We start from the raw sequence: 20,991 nt of genomic DNA, 5'->3' as shown, positions 1-20,991 counted from the left end.
CTAGTACAGAAAGACTCATCAAGTAACGTCAGAAAGACTTGGGCACCAGTTTGAAAAGACTCATGCAGCAGGAATTGGGACAATTTAAACATCAAAAAGATTAACTAATGTAATTGATAGCAGCATCTTATGGCTGGTAAATAGTATTTTCCATGAGGGCTGTGTGTGTATATGTGTGTGTATGTGCATGTGTGTTTGTGTTTGTGTTCTCTCATGCTCTGCCCTCCTAATACAATGTAACTGAAAGTCTTCCTACAGGAGATGAAGGATTTAATTTTCTTTCCCTTGAACCTAAATCAGTTTTTGTGGCTACTTGGACCTGGAGAAAATGAGTGACTTCTGAAGCTAAGTCATAAGAAAGATAAACCTTAAAGCCTATCTCTTCCCTTTCCTTCCTAATGCTTGCCCTTGACACCACACTGTGAGGAAGCCAAAACAGTCATATTCAGAGAGACCACCTGAAGAGGACTGTGTGGAGAGAAACTGAGGCACTTAGCCAACAGCTAGGATCAACAGTCAGACATGTGAGTGAATGACCCTTCAGATCATTCTCATTCCTATCCTTCAATTTTCCAACTGAGATGTGCAGAGACAAGCCATTCCTGCTGTGCTCTGTTCAGAGGCCTAACCCATATAATCAGTTAAAAACAATAAATGATTGTTTCATGCCAGTGCATTCTGAGATAATTTTTATTTATTTATTTATATCACTTTTAAAAATTGTGATAAAATATGCATAACATAAAATTTACCATCTTAACTATTTTTAAGTGTACAGCTCATTGGCAGTAGGTGTATTTACATTGTTGGGCAGTCATTGCTGCCAATCATTTCCAGAACTCTTTCATTTTCCCAAACTAAAACACTTCACCCTTTAAATAATAACTCTCCATTTCTCACTACCCCTGGCAACCACCATTCTACTTTCTGTCTCTATGGATGCAACTACTTGAGGCACCTTATATAAGGGGAATCATTTAGTATTTGTCCTTTTGTGACTGGCTTATTTAACTTAGATTAATATCTTCAAGCTTCATCCATGTTGTAGCATGTGTCAGAGTTGCCTTTCTTTTTAAGACCAAATAACATTCCATTGCAAGTGTATACACACACACACACACACACACACACACACACACATACTTTATTTTATTTTCCATTGGTATAACATTTTACACAGCCATAATAACTAAAACAAACACAAAATAAACAAAAATTCATGAGTTCAGAATGCTATTCCAAAAAACAGAAAAATAGGAAATCTCTTCTGTATAAAAGAAAATCACCTAATAAATGCAAAAACAATAATATGATGTGAAAATATCTTGAAAATCCAAATATAAAACCTGATTTGAGCAAGAATTATCAATGGATGCTGAAATTGTTATGTGAAAGATTTTTGGGGAGCAGTGTGTATCTAATGCTGACAAAATATTATCCCACCAAATCCATATGGATTTCAAAAAGGAAGATATAGTGTTAAAGCTGACAGATCAAGCAGTTACCACCTTAACTAAAAGATTATGGTTAGCATTACCTATGATGGGCAAACTGACATTATACACTTTCCATTGTACCTGTGTAACCTGTGTAGTATTTTTGCCAAAATGCCTAATCCAGAAGTATCACATCTCTAGATATAACTTAGAATTTATGGAGAAAATCAAGATGACAAAAACGTACATGAGGAATCATACAAATCCAGAATGTGGAACAGTTTATAAGACTATCATCCTGGACTTTCAGAAAGTGAATGTCTGGATAAGTGGAGGAAGGTTCTAGATTCTAGGTTCTAAAAAACTAAAGAGGTTTAATAGTTTGATGCATGCATGAACTTTGATTGGATTATTCCTGTGAATCAGGAGAAAAAAATAACTATAAAGCAAATTTTGGGTATAATTTGGAAAATGTGAATATGGAATGTGTATTAAATGATATTAGAAAATTATGGCATTCTTACAGGCTAAGACATATTTGGAGCTCAAATATTGGAATACCTACAACATAATTTCCAATGAGTTTGAACATACACCACAAATGCACATATATTTAGAGATAAAGCAAATAGGGCAAGATGTTAACAAGTGTTGAATCTAGATGAAGAGTACTTTGACCTTCATTATATTCTTCTTCCAACTCCTTTGTATGTCTGAAAAGTTTTATAATAAATTATTGGAAAAAATAATAATAAATCCAGGAATATTGAACAATCCCAACTTGTGTGGAGAGATAGGCTATTTATTTGGTGGATCTGAAGGCCTGCTGTTCATACTGAAGTCTATTTGAATACCCATTTTCTGTATCTTGTGAGATGACCCACTATTTGTTGTAAACTCTAGTACTAGGGGTTTTTAGGAGATAGGATTTTACAGTAGTTCTCTCTCTCTTACTTTCTGAAAGAGGGTGTGGGAAATATTTGATTGAATTTCTTTTCATTTGACACTATTATGTGGTAATTTCCACAGTCAGCCTACTTTCTGTTTATTTTCTCTCTACCACAATAAAAATCATCACTATAATTATTTGTTTACATTGTTCTAATTATGATACTTAATATCATGGTACAATATCTGTATAACAGTAAAATATAATCTCTAGAAATTGCTGTTAACATCTGATTCTAGGGATGGAATTCAAGTTTCTCAATTTTAGGATCAATTTGTTTTTTCTTTCCCCTATCCTTTTATAAACCTAAGAATAATTTTGGGAGCCTTATTAAAATTCATATTTTGGGTCCTACATCCAAAGATCTGTTTTGATAGGTCTGAGCTCAGACTCTGAGGTCTGCATTTTTAACCAGCAGTCAGGTGATCCTGAAGGCATCCACACTTTAAAAAGTATTACAATATTTTAGTTTGAAAGGGAGTCCATGACACAGAGGAAAAACCTAAACAAGGTCTGTGTTGGTAAGCTGATTTATTGGCAGGGGGCGGGCATGCTGGGGGTTGAAGCTAATGAAACCAGGGAGAGAAGTACAAGACATAGCACTTGTTGGGCGAGAGCTTTTTGTCATGATGATGATGAATGGATTGGGGCCAGTGTTGGATGGGTGTTGGCTGTGGCTAGAGGAGGGATTTTCAGAATACATTACTTGGGTTTGGGGCAGTGTTCAGTGATTGCAAGGCAGAGTGGAGACTATCCCTGCTCCAGAAAGAAAGGAACCTCCCTTCTGAGTTGAGTGCATTTGGGCAGGTGCTTTCACAAACAACATTCCTTTAAGCCCTATTGGAATTTATTCAAATAGGAAGATGTTATTATTTTTCCCATTTATAGATGAAAATAGGTTCAGAGACATTAAATAACATTTTCAGGGTTATGGCAAGTGATGGGTTTTCCACTCATTAGCACTTCCCACTGTGCCATGTTATTCCAGAGTAGAAGCCATTGGAACCTGGAAAGCTTGGATGTGTGTTTGTGAGGCACTAGATGTAGCTGTTAGAACCCAGACAGAACTGGGTCCTTTGATTTCTTCATTTGAAAACAGGAAGAAGTATCATACCTCCTTCACATTGTCATTGTGAAGATAAAATAAAATAAAACAATGCTCATTAAGCCTTGATATGGTCCCTAGCATATTTTAAATATTCAGTAAATATTAGTTATTATGTTATGTAGCTAGGAAATCTGGTGATGGTGGCAGGAGGAGTGGAGAATAAGGTAAACTCTCCCTTTGTTCTATCTTTATCATTTAAAAACTGAGACCTGAGAAGAGGTGGAAATAGAAACAAATTGACAAGTCTGGTATCTAGCAATTCTTTGAAAATAGTGTTCAATGTAAAGAAAAACTTGCATACTTGCCTGATCTTTCCATCATGTCTATGAAATGCAGGGCACTTGTAGGCTGCCTTTGTCCCCTTCTGAGCCTCCCAGGAGCATCTTGTAAAGTGCTTGTCAAGCAACAGGTCCTCAGTGCAGTGACCTTGAGCTGGCTAAAGTGAATACAATGAAGAGTATTTCAAGATTTCTCTGCATTGCTGTCTCGTTTTACATCTTCCTCTGCTCCTGTTTTATTCTCTTTCAGACAGCCTCATTTTGATTCCTTTTACACCTCTCTGCTATTTACTCTGCTGAAACTAATTTTTACTTCCATTTTTATGCCCTTATTTAAAAATTGTCCCCAAACTCTAGCCCTGCCAGGCAGATAAATCTGACTATTGAAAAATGTTAAAATTATGTTTGATTTCATTTGAGTCTGTGTGTGAAAAATAAATGGGGACAAGATGAAGGACATATTCTTCATTTGTAGTTGTTTCATTTGAGAAAATAAACACGGTTACTAATTTGGAAAGTTGGATCCTAAAGAAAAAATCCAATCTTGATGATTCAATATTAGCATTATTTATAGACAGCTAAAGCATGAGTTTGACAGTTTGTAAATCTGTATTAATAAAATCAATAGCATTTAACATAAGAATATTTTTAGTTTGATACTCATGCAATTTAACAATACTGTATCCTTTTTACTTTTATTACTTCATTTTAGTCTCTCTGTGCTTTGCTGTCATTAACGTACATTAGTTACTATGGCAATGACAGTGTAAAAGATGTGGAAGGCACACAGTGATACCCAAGGCTACAAATGAGACACGATTTATATGCCAGATGAACACTAGAGCATAGGATATGAAATTATTAAGGAAGTGACTTCTATAAATTCCCTTTGTAAATATTGTGGGTTTTCTGCTTGATTGTGTGATGAATAAATTTAAATTAGACCATTATTATTCACCACTCATTGCATAAAGCAGCATCCCTGAATATTTTCTATTTGATTGTGACACTACCCTTTGATGCAGCATTTTTTGGTAACCTTCCCCATATTTTCTGATGACATTCTGAGAGATTATCTTTTGGGCTGAGATTTATTGTTGTTCATTCAAGCAAATACCGAATGCTTGTAGGTCAAAGATGTTCACATGGATTTTATGGTGTAGAAAATATTTCATCATTGTTGTAGTGGTTGTGATTAACAGTTTAATAGTGAATCCAGTAGAAACAATCCACTGTATGGAATGGTGAAGCAGGGAGAGCAGCAAGATCATATTTTTCTCCTTGAGGAACACTTAACCATCCACTCCATTGTTTGCCACACTGCACGCGAGGAAGGACCAAGTCAGAGAAAGGGCAAAAATGCTATTTCAAATTACATGTTCCTCCTTGTCTCTTTATCCACTTCTGCCATGATGTGTAGGGCATTCAGCAACCAAGTACCATCACTGAGGGTGGTGATGTTGCCTTTTTACACAGCCGAGCCATGCTTTTTCCCACCAACACACAGCAACTGAGAATAGTACAACTTAATCATCATCTGGAAGATCAGAATTGTACTTTTTTTTTTCAATTGTATTCAATTTCTCCTGGTTGGTCTTAATTCTTACATCTGCTTACATCCCTGTCAAATGGATGGATTTTCCTATCTAAATGTATTTCACGTATCACAACATCTATTGTCGTACATGTCCATTTGTCAAGAATTAGGAATACTTTCCACAGAAGACATACATGTATATAGGACCATTTTGATTACCTATGAATGCCTGAGGAAGAAGTGAAATGGCAAGAAGATTTGAACACCAATGGTACCAAATTTCTATTTAGAACAAGAACAATTTCAGGAATAAAAGAGTTCATGGCACAAGAAGTGGATAAAACAGATGTTGTTCCAAAACACCTAGAAAAAAATTCAGACAAATAGTCACTGATATAGAAGCTTCAACATTTAAAGTTCTCTAGCAGTGATGTAAAGTTAGAAGATATATAAAGTTAGTAGAGACAGGAAATGTTAGATTGATTGTTAGAATAACATAAGAGACAATGAACCATGATTATATTTAGAAGGGAAAAATTCAATAGTCAACAAGGCAGGTGGAATGTGCCTGTTCAAAACCAAGAACATGTAGTTTTTGTCTGAAAAAAAAAAAAAAAACTTTCCATAGTTATAATACTACTCCCGAGATGTAGATTGTGTACCCTCAGCTCTTAAAACATATCCATCCTGGGGCGCCTGGGTGGCGCAGTCGGTTAAAGCGTCCGACTTCAGCCAGGTCACGATCTCGCGGTCCGTGAGTTCGAGCCCCGCATCGGGCTCTGGGCTGATGGCTCAGAGCCTGGAGCCTGTTTCTGATTCTGTGTCTCCCTCTCTCTCTGCCCCTCCCCCGTTCATGCTCTGTCTCTCTCTGTCCCAAAAATAAAATAAACATTGAAAAAAAAAATTAAAAAAAAAAACATATCCATCCTTTGAGTTAGAAGGAACATTTGCTTTATTGCATTGATTAAGTTATTAAGTTATTCTTTTTATGCATTTCCACTTATTTCTTTCTTTATTTTTAATTTTTTTGTGTGTCTTTACTTTGAGAGAGAGACAGAGTACAAGTGGGGGAGGGGAAGAGAGAGAGGGAGACACGGAATCTGAAGCAGGCTCCAAACTGTGAACTGTCAGCACAGAGCCTGATGTGGGGCTTGAACTCATGAACTGTGAGGTCATGACCTGAGCTGAAGTCAGATGCCTAACCTACTGAGCCACGCAAGCGCCCCTGTATTTCCATTTAGAATCCGTGTACATGAACATCAAAATAGCTCGGTTTTACTTTTGTAGGTGCTTGAGTTCTTTTCCAAACTTGAACCCTCAAAGAATTTCAAGGACTGTAGTTTTAGGTTATGTCACCATAGACCAATCATTCACAGGAGTTTCATCAGGAGATGTCCCATCTCAACAGCGGACACAAGTTATATCTGGTTACCAACTCTTTTCTTTACCAGCTTTTTATGTGACTGGAGATACTTCATCTTAATTTATTCATATGAGATGTGTGATGTTTGTGTGTGTGAAAGCCAGCAATTTATTCGATATTGACATTTGACCAGTAGAGGCAAGATAGTCCTGATATTGAGACAGGACTTCCTAAAACCAAAGATCCTGCTAACAAAAATCTCCATTTTAGTTGCCTTTGAGGATAGTAATGATTACTTCTGGTTGTTTAAATTAAAGGCTATACATGCTTTGGCTTTGCTTGGTGACCACCACCCCAAAGCAATAAATGAATAAATAAATGAAACATTGTCCATACAGGAGACGCTCACAACATGTGCTGAGTTGGATGTCATTTTATCAATGAAGTTTTTCATAGGTTCTTCAAGGAACCTGTTAAATGCTACCTCTGACAATTTCCCTAGAAATCCTTAAGTACTTCAGTGACATGTGAAACAGTCTGCTATAGTGGAAAGAGCTTAGGGTTTGCAGTCAGATTCAAGGTTCATCTTCTTTCATTAAGAACCTCACTCTAGGCAAGCCAGTTCTTTCCAGAGCCTTATCCTCTGGTAAATTGTGATAATTCTTGCCCTGCCTCTCTCACAATAGTTGTGAGAACAAAAAGCCTCAGTGGAGAACATGCTTTGAAAATGTGTGCTTTTTGGTGGATCTATTTATACATATTTTATGTAAGAATTCATTCTGGTTGTTTTATTTTTTTCCCAGTGATTCTGTTTCTGTCCCCAAGTTTTCTCTGTTCTATTCCTCCACAAAGTTCTCTACCCATCTCAACTGCTCTAGAAGAAACTATAAGAGTATTTTTTCCTGTGTATACTATGGAATAGTAATATGCATTACATAATTAAAAATTGACCCCATGACCAAAATATGTCTGGGAAATTTTATGTTAAAGAAAGTTAAGAAATGTTCTTCTACTGAGGGCTTTCTGTATCTCTGGTATGGCAATATGTTGTAAATCTCCAAAAGGTGAGTGTAGGATATAGCATCCAAATGTCCCTGAGCTTATTTGCTTGAGCCTCTTACTCCCCAAAAAACACTTTCCAGAAACAGATTTCTAAGGAACCCTCTTGAGAGGTATAGCTCTCTGTCATGCCTCCAGATCATTTTACATCATGACACATGCAGAAGGGGATAATATTTGCCCGGATGGGCAGTGACAGAAGACTTTGCTGTGGCTAGATGGCATGGTCTTGGGGCTCCATACAGCCTCATTGAGGGTTCAGAGGAACCACATTCAAGGCACACTTGCCACTCCTTCCTTTATGGCATGAATTTGCACAGGCACACAAGCTAGACAGCTCTGCTCTATCAGATTTTTTCCCTATTTTAAATATAACCACAAACCATTAACTTGAGGCTGTTGGTGTGATGATATCATTTCGTCCTAACTTTCCTCCTTTTCTGGCTCCGGGGCTTTATAATAGCTGCACTGAGGCAAGAAACTCTCACAGCTAGGCACAACTGTGGTCAAAGAACGACCAAGTTGTGTTTTTTTGTTTGTTTGTTTGTTTGTTTGTTTTTTTGTTTTTTTTTTTTTACCTTCCTCCAACCTCATCAGAAAAGTTAGAGTGATGCTATTCAAAACATAAATGCCATGGTGACCTTTCTGCCAAATACTCATTCACCCGATCCATTCACCCACGATGGGCTTTTGCACTCAGCCTTCCCTCAGACTAAATGCTTTCCTTTTTTTTTTCTTTGCAGAGGAAATGCTAAATGCTTTTCAGGACTAAACTCTTGTTGTCCTTCAGGGTGGCTCTCCCTGACTGTTGGCTGAAGCAGGCCCCTACTTCTGATGTTCTCTCTCAGAGCATGAGCCAGACCATTGCTCCTTTGAACCCCTTGTTTGTCAATTTCATTGCATCTCTCCCAGGGGGCCCACTAGTTTCTTTCAGTATTGTCTTGTCAATGCTTGGCACTTTGGTACTTGATAAACATTTTTTTGAATGGATGAAAGAATGAAAGGAGTACTCAAAGATAAATCACATGCAGATATTTCCTACTAGGAGTTTCCAAGCCATCTGGGGAAACACTTATGTGCACAACTATGCTGTGAGAAGTGAGGCCTTGGCAAATGAAACTGGAACACACTAAGTACTACAGAAGCACGGTGGTCAGTGGCATAGGGAGAGATGACTGTGAAGTCTGAAAAGCATCACGAAACAGGTGACATATGAGTTCTTAAAGGACTGCACATCTGGAAAGGTGCTCTTAGGGGTTTAAGAAAAGTGGAAGACATATTAAATCTTCCCTGAATAAATCAGCTATCAAGGGGCTGACCACATGTTAAATATTGTCAGCATTTAAACTTATATGAATAAAAATAGATAATTAGAAAACACATTTCCTGGTATTATGTATATAACTTGAGTGTCATCTGTCCTTAATCTAAAGAGAATGTTATGCTTGCCTGCTACAGAATGACCAATGCATCAACATTTATCTTTTCAAGCCATTTCTTCCCTTCCCTTCCCTTCCCTTCCCTTCCCTTCCCTTCCCTTCTCACCCTTCTCTTTCCTTCCCTCCCCTCCCCTTCTTTCTTCCTTCCTTCTTTCCTTCCTTCCTAAAAAAATATTTATTCCTAAAAAAATCTACCCCAAAACAATTTGTTTCTTATTGAATTATGTTAACACCTTTATTTAAAAATCAACTGATCCTATACATGTGATTATATTTTGTGCGAATCCATCATGATGCGTTAATCCATATGCCTATTCTTATGTTAATACCACACTGTCTTGATTAGTAAATCTTGAACCCTGTTAGTGTACTTTCTCTAATTTTGTTCTCCTTCATCAAATTTGTTTGGCTATTCTAAGTTCTTTGCATGTTTATATAAATTTTAGGATCAGTTTATCAATTTTTATTAAAGAGGTATCAGTATTTTGATTAGCACTGAGTTTAATTTATAGTTCAATATGTAATCTATAGATCAATATGACACATTAACAGTATTTCATCTTCTAATCTGTAAACATAATATAGCTCTTGATTTCTTTGTCTTCGATCATTTTTATCAGTCATGTTTTATAGTTCTAATGTGTATGTCTTGAACCTCTTTCATCATATTTATCCCTTCACTGATTTTTCTATATTGACCTTATATTCTGTGGTCTTACTAAATTCACTTATTTTAATAGCTGTTTGTTTAGGTAAATTCATGTGTTCCCTTTCCATATCATCTTCCAGCCTTCCCAAACCAGTCCCCAGGAGTGGTTCACCAGGCAACATTGCCACTATTCCCACTAGGAAACATTATTGAAATATTTTCTTGACATGGTTACCAATCTCTGCATATGGCTGGTGTGCTGCAAACTGTGATCGCTAAAAGTAGAGCTGGTAGTGGAGGGTAGGGCTAGAGCAAAGCTCCATTTCCTGGTCTCCCCAGACTGGTGAAAGAATATCTAGAACACCTAGCTCAATACCCAGCTCTGATAAGGAAGGGCTCAGTAAGTGGTTGATTTAATTATTATAACTATTAGAATTGTTCATATGATTATTTTTGTTATTATATAAAAATTGAGTTTTGGAAATCTAAATCAGAGACAAAACATCATGTATTTTTTTCTTCTTCTTCTTTTCATCATGAGCATTACTGCAACATGGTGGGTCTCTCCTCTAACTAGGGCTGCCCCACCTTGGGAGCAGTCAGAGAAGTGGGAAGGTCAGACAAGGCAAACAACAGACGGGCTGCTTCTGGGTAGGCATCTTCCTGATCTGGCTTTCAAGTGAAGTATCTCTCCTGTAAAGGCTATCTGCCTGCTATCTCTCCTTGGTGCTGTTGCATTTCTACAACTGTCCATCTGTTGTCCGGCGCAAGAAGGGTTTTAAGAGCATAGTCCATGAGATTTCCCACCCACGATGCTGGAGAGACTTGGAATCACTGCATCCCACAGCTCACCCTCAGGCACCCAACTTCTGTCATAGTGTGTAAGGCTTGGCCAGGTATTTATAGTCTTTCTTCCCCCAAAACAAAGCCCAGCTGATTATCCATGCTAATGATTTCAAGCAGCGAAGGCTGAAGTGGTCTCCATGGTGATGATTTACGCTTGGGTCTCCTAGGAGACAATTACACGTGTGACAGACTTCAGATTCATTTTACTGCCCCAAATGTGCAGTGATTTTCCTTTTACACTGAACCATGCCCAGAATTCGTAAGTTAAAATTTAATTTTTTCTAACAATTTTTTTCCCATGGCGTAAAAAAGATGAATATTCCAAAGAGGAAAGAGAGGCCTTAAAGGTAAGAAAAAACATACTGTTTCTTGCATTATATTATAAATAACCTGAAAGAGAAAGTGATGAGCCCAAGGTGAGGTGTTTATGTTGAACTTTGGGGAGAGTTTGGTCCAGTAAATTAGGTTCTCTATTTAAATTTGGTATTTACTTCAATTTGATTTGAGGTAATTTATAATACACAGCTCTGATTGTGGCTGGGTTTAAGAACATGAGAGACTTCATACACAGTATTTATTAACAGACTGAAGTTGCTAATCACCACCAAAGTTGTTGCCTTTCCAGTGTCAGAGGCATGGAATTTCTTGGCCAAAGCACAGAAAAATGTCATCCGGGCACAAAATTCCATTTATCTGAAAGAACAGACATGAGCCAAGTTAACAGAGATAGGCCTCACAGAGTGACACCCCGAGATTCCTGTGAGGGGTCAGTGCTGAAACATAAAGGTGGGACAGGAATGGTGGTGGCAAAATACCATGTGTGTCTAATCAGGAAACCTTTTCTGTTTTTTTTTGCAAAAATAAGAACTGGTTCATCTCACATTCATCCACAAGAGGGCTACCTGTTATTGTTCCTTGCTGCAAAATCACTCTGCAGCACTTCAGAAAGATAAGAAGGCAGATGGTGCCAGGGCTGGTACAGAGGGTGGATAGCAGCCCACAGTCAACGGCTCTTCTTCTGTTTGGGTCAATACAATCCAGGGCATATTTTTTAATACCTATAGTGGACCAGATGCCTTGCAAGGACATAGAATGGCTGATTTCTTCTTTCCAGAAGGTCATCTTCTATTCAGAAGCCACAACTGTAATAAAATGAGGTGGCTGCTATACCAATGCATGTTCTAAGTGTTTGGGAGCTCAGAGAAAGGAATGATGCATTTTGCCTGGAAGGAGGTTGAGGGTAGTGTGGAAAGTGTGATGAAGGAAGAAGGATGAAGGAAGCCCTTAGAGAAAGGGTCATATTTGAACAAGTTGTCAAAGAACAAGTTTAGATTCATCCATTGCTTGAGTCCAGGAAGGTGGTTGTAGGAATTGAGTTCAGATTGAGCAAAGGCTCAATAGTGCCTAAGTGCCTGGCACGATAAATTGAGTATCTGGATGTCTGAAATCCATGCCGTGCTCTGGGTTTCACTATATCTCCTTATATGGCATTGTGACTCTAGTAGCCTATCTCTTGGACTAGACTATGAGGTCCCAGAGAGCAGGGCTTTTGTTTCAATCTCCTTTGACTGGCACATAAAATATATTCAAATTTGTTGAATAAAAAATTGAAATAATGAATAAATAAATGTCAGTATAATTCATGCAAAAATAAGAAATTTCATTCATTGATTTTAAGGTGGTCATTAGTTACAATAGATCAGGACACAAGGTTCCAGATTTTTTTCTTATCAAGCCTGTTATTGGGGTGCCTGGGTGGCTCAGTTGGTTGAGCATCCGACTTCAGCTCAGGTCATGATCTCACAGTTCGTGTGTTCGAGCCCCATGTCAGGCTCTGTGCTAACAGCTCAGAGCCTGGAGCCTGCTTTGGATTCTGTGTCTCCCTATCTCTGCCCCTCCCCTGCTTGAACTCACTTTCTTAAAAAAAATAAACATTAAAAAACAGTTTAAAAAAGTCTGTAATTTAGCATATGAAAAAATCGCACCATAAATCTACTGCACCTCATGTCTGGCTAGCCATTTTCCCAGTGTTTTCCTTTGTTTGTTTGTTTGTTTGTTTGTTTAATAAGAAATAGAGTAACCAAATATGGGTTGCTTGACTCCTATAAATTCTCCCTTAGTTGCAATTCAATTAGGGAAACTTACATTATTTTGGTAGTATATTTATGTGATCCATGAACACATGTGCACACACACAGGAAGAACCCACTATGCCATGCAGCTTTGACAGCTTATGTGCTGATATCAATTAAAAGAGAACCGAAAGAGTATCAAGAATGCATTGCTATTTGTATCACATCTCTCTTCCATTTTCTCTAGTGAACCAATTACCTGGGATGAAGTTTATACCTTTTAATTAGCTGAATTATTCAATATGCCGGCACATCAACCCATACACAAATGGAAAAAAAAAAATTAACTGTTGGACCAAAGCAAAAATTAAGTAAAAACATTTTTCTATATATATATATATATATATATATATATATACATATATATATATATATATATATATATATATATATATATATAAAACAGACCAATTTCATAGTATTCAACTTGAATAAAAATTAACATTATGAATATAATGTTTAAAAATATATCAGGACATGTTCTCTGTAGTGATGCAGACACAATATTTGTGAGCTGTAGTTGGACACTTAGGATAGTTTTCTTTTCCTGAGATTTACCAGGAAACATTACTAAGAGCAGAAGACCTGGAATATAAGCTTTAACAAACCTTTAAAAATTCATGTCAGTAAAATGATCCTAGTTCAATAAAGTCAGAATTAGAATGAAAAACTCCAGAAATAAAACTTATGATTTGAATCTGACAGATTGCATATATATTTTTATGGTATTTTGATGGAATATGAGAGAAAGTATAGTTTTAAGAATAAACACCAGAATTAGAACTACAAGGAAGGGAGGAAGAGTGGAAGGAAATAAGGAAGGAAGGAAAGAAAAAGAAATGGGAGAAAAGAGTAACAACTTTAAAACTATACAAAGGATGAAAATAACTCTGTGACTTTAGTGGCTGCTGGGCTATACATCCAACAGGATGCTACATAGCTGCCTGGAAAAGATTCTTCTGCCACATGTAAGGTCATAATAAAAATTGTGTGCATATTTCTAAACTGGTGATGGCCATTGAGGGTACATGGTAGTAACAGAAACAATTACAACAGTCTTGAAGGTAACTCCATATTAAAAACAGTAAATAATTTATCCAAAGTTAATAAGAACAAACTGAGGTATATTAACCCAAGATTCCTGATTTTCTAATTCATGTTATTGTCCATTGTATAAAATAGTCAAAATTTAGATCAGAGAAACAATGAAGTAAAAGAGACTTTGGTTCGTGTTTCTTGAAGAATAAGTACCATGTGTGTCTGTTCCATTTGTGTTTGGAATACCTACATCTATTAATATGGAGTATTTTCCAAACTGCATATTCTTGGGTCCAACCTCAAGCCAATGAATCAGAATCTCTGATGATACAGCTAAGGGCACCACATTTTAAGTTTACCACTTGATGGATACGTACACTGAAGCTTGGGAACCACTGACCTAACCAAAATAAAGAAGTCACTGAGAATCTGTAATATTGAAGGTGAGCAGTGGTACACCAGGGCAGAATGGGGAGGGATGATCAATGTGGTAACTCCATTTCCTATCAAGGATGTAGTGCATTCTTGGATTTGATTTTATAGCTTCACCAGTTTTTAGATTTTTTTTCTTAATAATGAGGCACATGCTGATACTCTGCCTGAATGCTCCTGCGTTTGGGGCTGTTTCCTAACTCTGGGCCTATAAGTGGATCAAGTAACCCAATATCACAGTCTTTTTAAAAATTGTGTTTAATATTTTTTTTATTTTTAAGAGAAAAGGAGTGGGGGGAAGGGTCAGAGAAAGAGACAGAATCCAAAGCAGGCTCAAGGCTCCGAGTTGTTAACACAGAGCCTGGGGTTGAACCCACAAACTGAGAGATCATGACCCAAGCCGAAGTTGGACTGACGCTTAACCAGCTGAGCCACCCAGGCATTCCACCAATATCACAATCTTTATGTGAATATTTTATGTTGTCACTTACAGAAAAGATTGCTTAACATAGTCACAACTAATTATTGAAATTAAAGTTAATAATTTCATTCCAAGTATACTTAGGGAGCTATTTATAATCATTCAATTAAATTTGTATGCTAAATACAGTACCAGTTCTAAACAGTTGCATGATGGCAACAAGAAGCTATTTAACTAATTAATTAATTTATTTATTTATTTTTCAATATATGAAGTTTATTGTCAAATTGGTTTCCATACAACACCCAGTGCTCATCCCAAAAGGTGCCCTCCTCAATACCCATCACCCACCCTCCCCTCCCTCCCACCCCCCCATCAACCCTCAGTTTGTTCTCAGTTTTTAAGAGTCTCTTATGCTTTGGCTGTCTCCCACTCTAACCTCTTTTTTTTTTTCCTTGTATTCCATTGTGTATATAAACCACAATTTCTTTATCCATTCGTCAGTTGATGGACATTTAGGTTCTTTCCATAATTTGGCTATTGTTGACAGAGTGCTGCTATAAACATTGGGGTACAAGTGCCCCTGTGCATCAGTACTCCTGTATCCCTTGGGTAAATTCCTAGCAGTGCTACTGCTGGGTCATAGGGTAGGTCTCTTTTTTTTTTTTTTTTTTTTTTGAGTCGTTTAAGTTTATTTATTTTTTTTTTTTAATTTTTTTTTGTTTATATATGAAATTTATTGTCAAATTGGTTTCCATACAACACCCAGTGCTCATCCCAAAAGGTGCCCTCCTCAGTACCCATCACCCACCCTCTCCTCCCTCCCACCCCCCATCAACCCTTAGTTTGTTCTCAGTTCTCAACAGTCTCTTATGCTTTGGCTCTCTCCCACTCTAACCTCTTTTTTTTTTTTTTTTTGTTCCCCTCCCCCATGGGTTTCTTTTAAGTTTCTCAGGATCCACATAAGAGTGAAACCATATGGTACCTGTCTTTCTCTGTATGGCTTATTTCACTTAGCATCACACTCTCCAGTTCCATCCACGTTGCTACAAAAGGCCATATTTCATTTTTTCTCATTGCCACGTAGTACTCCATTGTGTATATGAACCACAATTTCTTTATCCATTCATCAGTTGATGGACATTTAGGCTCTTTCCATAATTTGGCTATTGTTGAGAGTGCTGCTATGAACATTGGGGTACAAGTGCCCCTATGCATCAGTACTCCTGTGTCCCTTGGATAAATTCCTAGCAGTGCTATTGCTGGGTCATAGGGTAGGTCTATTTTTAATTTTCTGAGGAACCTCCACACTGCTTTCCAGAGCGGCTGCACCAATTTGCATTCCCACCAACAGTGCAAGAGGGTTCCCGTTTCTCCACATCCTCTCCAGCATCTATAGTCTCCTGATTTGTTCATTTTGGCCACTCTGACTGGCGTGAGGTGATATCTGAGTGTGGTTTTGATTTGTATTTCCCTGATTAGGAGCGACGCTGAACATCTTTTCATGTGCCTGTTGGCCATCCGGATGTCTTCTTTAGAGAAGTGTCTATTCATGTTTTCTGCCCATTTCTTCACTGGGTTATTTGCTTTTCGGGTGTGGAGTTTGGTGAGCTCTTTATAGATTTTGGAGACTAGCCCTTTGTCCGATATGTCATTTGCAAATATCTTTTCCCATTCCGTTGGTTGCCTTTTAGTTTTGTTGGTTGTTTCCTTTGCTGTGCAGAAGCTTTTTATCTTCATAAGGTCCCAGTAATTCACTTTTGCTTTTAATTCCCTTGCCTTTGGGGATGTGTCGAGTAAGAGATTGCTACGGCTGAGGTCAGAGAGGTCTTTTCCTGCTTTCTCCTCTAAGGTTTTGATGGTTTCCTGTCTCACATTCAGGTCCTTTATCCATTTTGAGTTGATTTTTGTGAATGGTGTGAGAAAGTGGTCTAGTTTCAACCTTCTGCATGTTGCTGTCCAGTTCTCCCAGCACCATTTGTTAAAGAGACTGTCTTTTTTCCATTGGATGTTCTTTCCTGCTTTGTCAAAGATGAGTTGGCCATACGTTTGTGGGTCTAGTTCTGGGGTTTCTATTCTATTCCATTGGTCTATGTGTCTGTTTTTCTGCCAATACCATGCTGTCTTGATGATGACAGCTTTGTAGTAGAGGCTAAAGTCTGGGATTGTGATGCCTCCTGCTTTGGTCTTCTTCTTCAAAATTACTTTGGCTATTCGGGGCCTTTTGTGGTTCCATATGAATTTTAGGATTGCTTGTTCTAGTTTCGAGAAGAATGCTGGTGCAATTTTGATTGGGATTGCATTGAATGTGTAGATAGCTTTGGGTAGGATTGACATTTTGATAATATTTATTCTTCCAATCCATGAGCAGGGAATGTCTTTCCATTTCTTTAAATCTTCTTCAATTACCTTCATAAGCTTTCTATAGTTTTCAGCATACAGATCCTTTACATCTTTGGTTAGATTTATTCCTAGGTATTTTATGCTTCTTGGTGCAATTGTGAATGGGATCAGTTTCTTTATTTGTCTTTCTGTTGCTTCATTGTTAGTGTATAAGAATGCAACTGATTTCTGTACATTGATTTTGTATCCTGCAACTTTGCTGAATTCATGTATCAGTTCTAGCAGACTTTTGGTGGAGTCTATCGGATTTTCCATGTATTATATCATGTCATCTGCAAAGAGCGAAAGCTTGACTTCATCTTTGCCAATTTTGACGCCTTTGATTTCCTTTTGTTGTCTGATTGCTGTTGCTAGAACTTCCAGCACTATGTTAAACAACAGCGGTGAGAGTGGGCATCCCTGTCGTGTTCCTGATCTCAGGGAAAAAGCTCTCAGTTTTTCCCCGTTGAGGATGATGTTAGCTGTGGGCTTTTCATAAATGGCTTTTATGATCTTTAAGTATGTTCCTTCTATCCCGACTTTCTCAAGAGTTTTTATTAAGAAAGGGTGCTGGATTTTGTCAAAGGCCTTTTCTGCATCGATTGACAGGATCATATGGTTTTTCTCTTTTTTTTTTGTTAATGTGATGTATCACGTTGATTGATTTGCGAATGTTGAACCAGCCCTGCATCCCAGGAATGAATCCCACTTGATCATGGTGAATAATTCTTTTTATATGCCGTTGAATTTGATTTGCTAGTATCTTATTGAGAATTTTTGCATCCATATTCATCAGGGATATTGGCCTGTAGTTCTCTTTTTTTACTGGGTCTCTGTCTGGTTTAGGAATCAAAGTAATACTGGCTTCATAGAATGAGTCTGGAAGTTTTCCTTCCCTTTCTATTTCTTGGAATAGCTTGAGAAGGATAGGTATTATCTCTGCTTTAAACGTCTGGTAGAACTCCCCTGGGAAGCCATCTGGTCCTGGACTCTTATTTGTTGGGAGATTTTTGATAACCGATTCAATTTCTTCGCTGGTGATGGGTCTGTTCAAGCTTTCTATTTCCTCCTGATTGAGTTTTGGAAGAGTGTGGGTGTTCAGGAATTTGTCCATTTCTTCCAGGTTGTCCAATTTGTTGGCATATAATTTTTCATAGTATTCCCTGATAATTGTTTGTATCTCTGAGGGATTGGTTGTAATAATTCCATTTTCATTCATGATTTTATCTATTTGGGTCATCTCCCTTTTCTTTTTGAGAAGCCTGGCTAGAGGTTTGTCAATTTTGTTTATTTTTTCAAAAAACCAACTCTTGGTTTCGTTGATCTGCTCTACAGTTTTTTTAGATTCTATATTGTTTATTTCTGCTCTGATCTTTATTATTTCTCTTCTTCTGCTGGGTTTAGGCTGCCTTTGCTGTTCTGCTTCTATTTCCTTTAGGTGTGCTGTTAGATTTTGTATTTGGGATTTTTCTTGTTTCTTGAGATAGGCCTGGATTGCGATGTATTTTCCTCTCAGGACTGCCTTCGCTGCGTCCCAAAGCGTTTGGATTGTTGTATTTTCATTTTCGTTTGTTTCCATATATTTTTTAATTTCTTCTCTAATTGCCTGGTTGACCCACTCATTCGTTAGTAGGGTGTTCTTTAACCTCCATGCTTTTGGAGGTTTTCCAGACTTTTTTCTGTGGTTGATTTCAAGCTTCATAGCATTGTGGTCTGAAAGTATGCATGGTATGATTTCAATTCTTGTAAACTTATGAAGGGCTGTTTCGTGACCCAGTCAGTATGTGATCTATCTTGGAGAATGTTCCATGTGTACTCGAGAAGAAAGTATATTCTTTTGCTTTGGGATGCAGAGTTCTAAATATATCTGTCAAGTGCATCTGATCCAATGTATCATTCAGGGCCCTTGTTTCCTTATTGATCCTGTGTCTAGATGATCTATCCATTTCTGTAAGTAGAGTATTAACGTCACCTGCAGCTACCACATTCTTATCAATAAGGTTGCTTATGTTTGTGAGTAATTGTTTTATATATTTGGGGGCTCCTGTATTTGGTGCATAGACATTTATAATTGTTAGCTCTTCCTGATGGATAGACCCTATAATTATTATATAATGCCCTTCTTCATCTCTTATTACAGCCTTTAATTTAAAGTCTAGTTTGTCTGATATAAGTATGGGTACTCCCCCTTTCTTTTGAATTCCAGCAGCATGATAGATAGTTCTCCACCCCCTCACTTTCAATCTGAAGGTGTCCTCAGGTCCAAAATGAGATTCTTGTAGACAGCAAATAGATAGGTCTTGTTTTTTTAATCCATTCAGATACCCTATGTCTTTTGGTTGGAGCATTTAGTCCATTTACATCCAGTGTTATTATAGAGAGATATGGGTTTAGAGTCATTGTGATGTCTATAGGTTTCATGGTTGTAGTGATGTCTCTGGTACTTTGTCTCACAGGATCCCCCTTAGGATCTCTTGTAGTGCTGGTTTAATGGTGATGAATTCCTTCAATTTTTGTTTGTTTGGGAAGATCTTTATCTCTCCTTCTATTCTAAATGACAGACTTGCAGGATAAAGGATTCTTGGCTGCATATTTTTTCTGTTCATCACATTTAAGATCTCGTGCCATTCCTTTCTGGCCTGCCAAGTTTCAGTAGATCACTAGTCTTATAGGTCTCCTGTATATGTTAGAGCATGTTTATCCCTAGCTGCTTTCAGAATTTTCTCTTTATCCTTGTATTTTGCCAGTTTGACTATATGTCGTGCAGAACATTGATTCAAGTTACATCTGAAGGGAGTTCTCTGTGCCTCTTGGATTTCAATGCATTTTTCCTTCCCCAGATCAGGGAAGTTCTCAGCTATGATTTCTTCAAGTATACCTTCCATCCCTTTCTCTCTCTCTTCTTCCTCTGGAATCCCAATTATGCATATATTATTACGTTTTATCATATCACTTAGTTCTCTAATTTTCCCCTCATACTCCTGGATTTTTTTATTTCTCTTTATCTCAGCTTCCTCTTTTTCCATAATTTTATCTTCTAATTCATCTATTCTCTCCTTTGCCTCTTCAATCCGAGCTGTGGTCGCCTCCATTTTATTTTGCAGCTCATTTATAATATTTTTTAGCTCCTCCTGACTGTTTCTTAGTTCCTTGATCTCTGTAGCAATAGATGCTCTGCTGTCCTCTGTATTTTTTTCAAGTCCAGAGATTAATTTCATGACTATTATTTTAAATTCATTTTCTGTTACATTGTTTAAATCATTTGTGATAAGTCCATTAGCTGTCGCTACTTCCTGGAGTTTCTTTTGAAGAGAATTCTTTCATTTTGCCATTTTGGATAGTCCCTGAATTGGCGCAAAACTGTAGGCCTCTTCCTCTGTGCTGTCTGGAGTAACTTGCATTGGTGGGCGGGGCCGCAGTCAGACCTGATATCTGCCCCCAGCCCACTGCTGGGACCACAGTCAGACTCGTGTGTACCTTATCTTCACCTCTCCCAGAGGCAGGACTCACTGTGGAGTGGTGTGGCCCCTGTCTGGGCTACTTGCACACTGCCAGGCTTGTGGTGCTGCTTCTATGGGACCTGGCATATTAGCTGGGGTGGATCTGCAACGTGCACAGGGACGGGAGGGGCAGACTCAGCTCATTTTGCCTTCAGTGGTCCACTTCGGGAGGGGCCCTGCGGCACTGGGACGGAGGCACACCCATCCCTTCGGAGGGATGGATCCACAGAAGCACAGCTGTGTGTGTTTGCGAGGTGCAAGCAAGTTCCCTGATGGGAACTGGTTCCCTTTGGGATTTTGGCTGGGGGATAGGCGAGTGAGATGGCACTTACCAGCACCTTTGTTCCCTGTTAAGCTGAACTCCGTCCTCCAGGGCTCAACAACTCTCCCTCCTGTTGTCCTCTAGCCCTCCCGCTCTCAGA

General features: G+C 38.0%; 1 long non-coding RNA gene across 2 annotated transcripts in view; it reads left to right on the top strand.

Annotated features, from left to right (window-relative positions):
• The first annotated feature begins 10,759 nt into the window (after nucleotides 1-10,759).
• The window catches only part of LOC147580349 (uncharacterized), a 34,059-nt gene continuing 23,827 nt past the window's right edge, over nucleotides 10,760-20,991 (top strand). Inside the window, exon 1 of one of the 2 annotated variants that reach the window (XR_015251924.1) lies at nucleotides 10,760-11,011. This is a non-coding gene — a long non-coding RNA (uncharacterized LOC147580349). The remainder of the gene's footprint in view (nucleotides 11,012-20,991) is intronic. The other variant, XR_015251925.1, reaches the window with a different exon arrangement.

This window comes from Puma concolor, chromosome B3 (genome assembly GCF_028749965.1).
Source record: "Puma concolor isolate L17-30 chromosome B3, mPumCon1.1.hap2, whole genome shotgun sequence".
Lineage (NCBI taxonomy): Eukaryota > Metazoa > Chordata > Mammalia > Carnivora > Felidae > Puma > Puma concolor.
The sequence above is the reverse complement of the archived record's forward strand: the minus strand, read 5'-3'. Positions and strand labels throughout refer to the sequence as shown.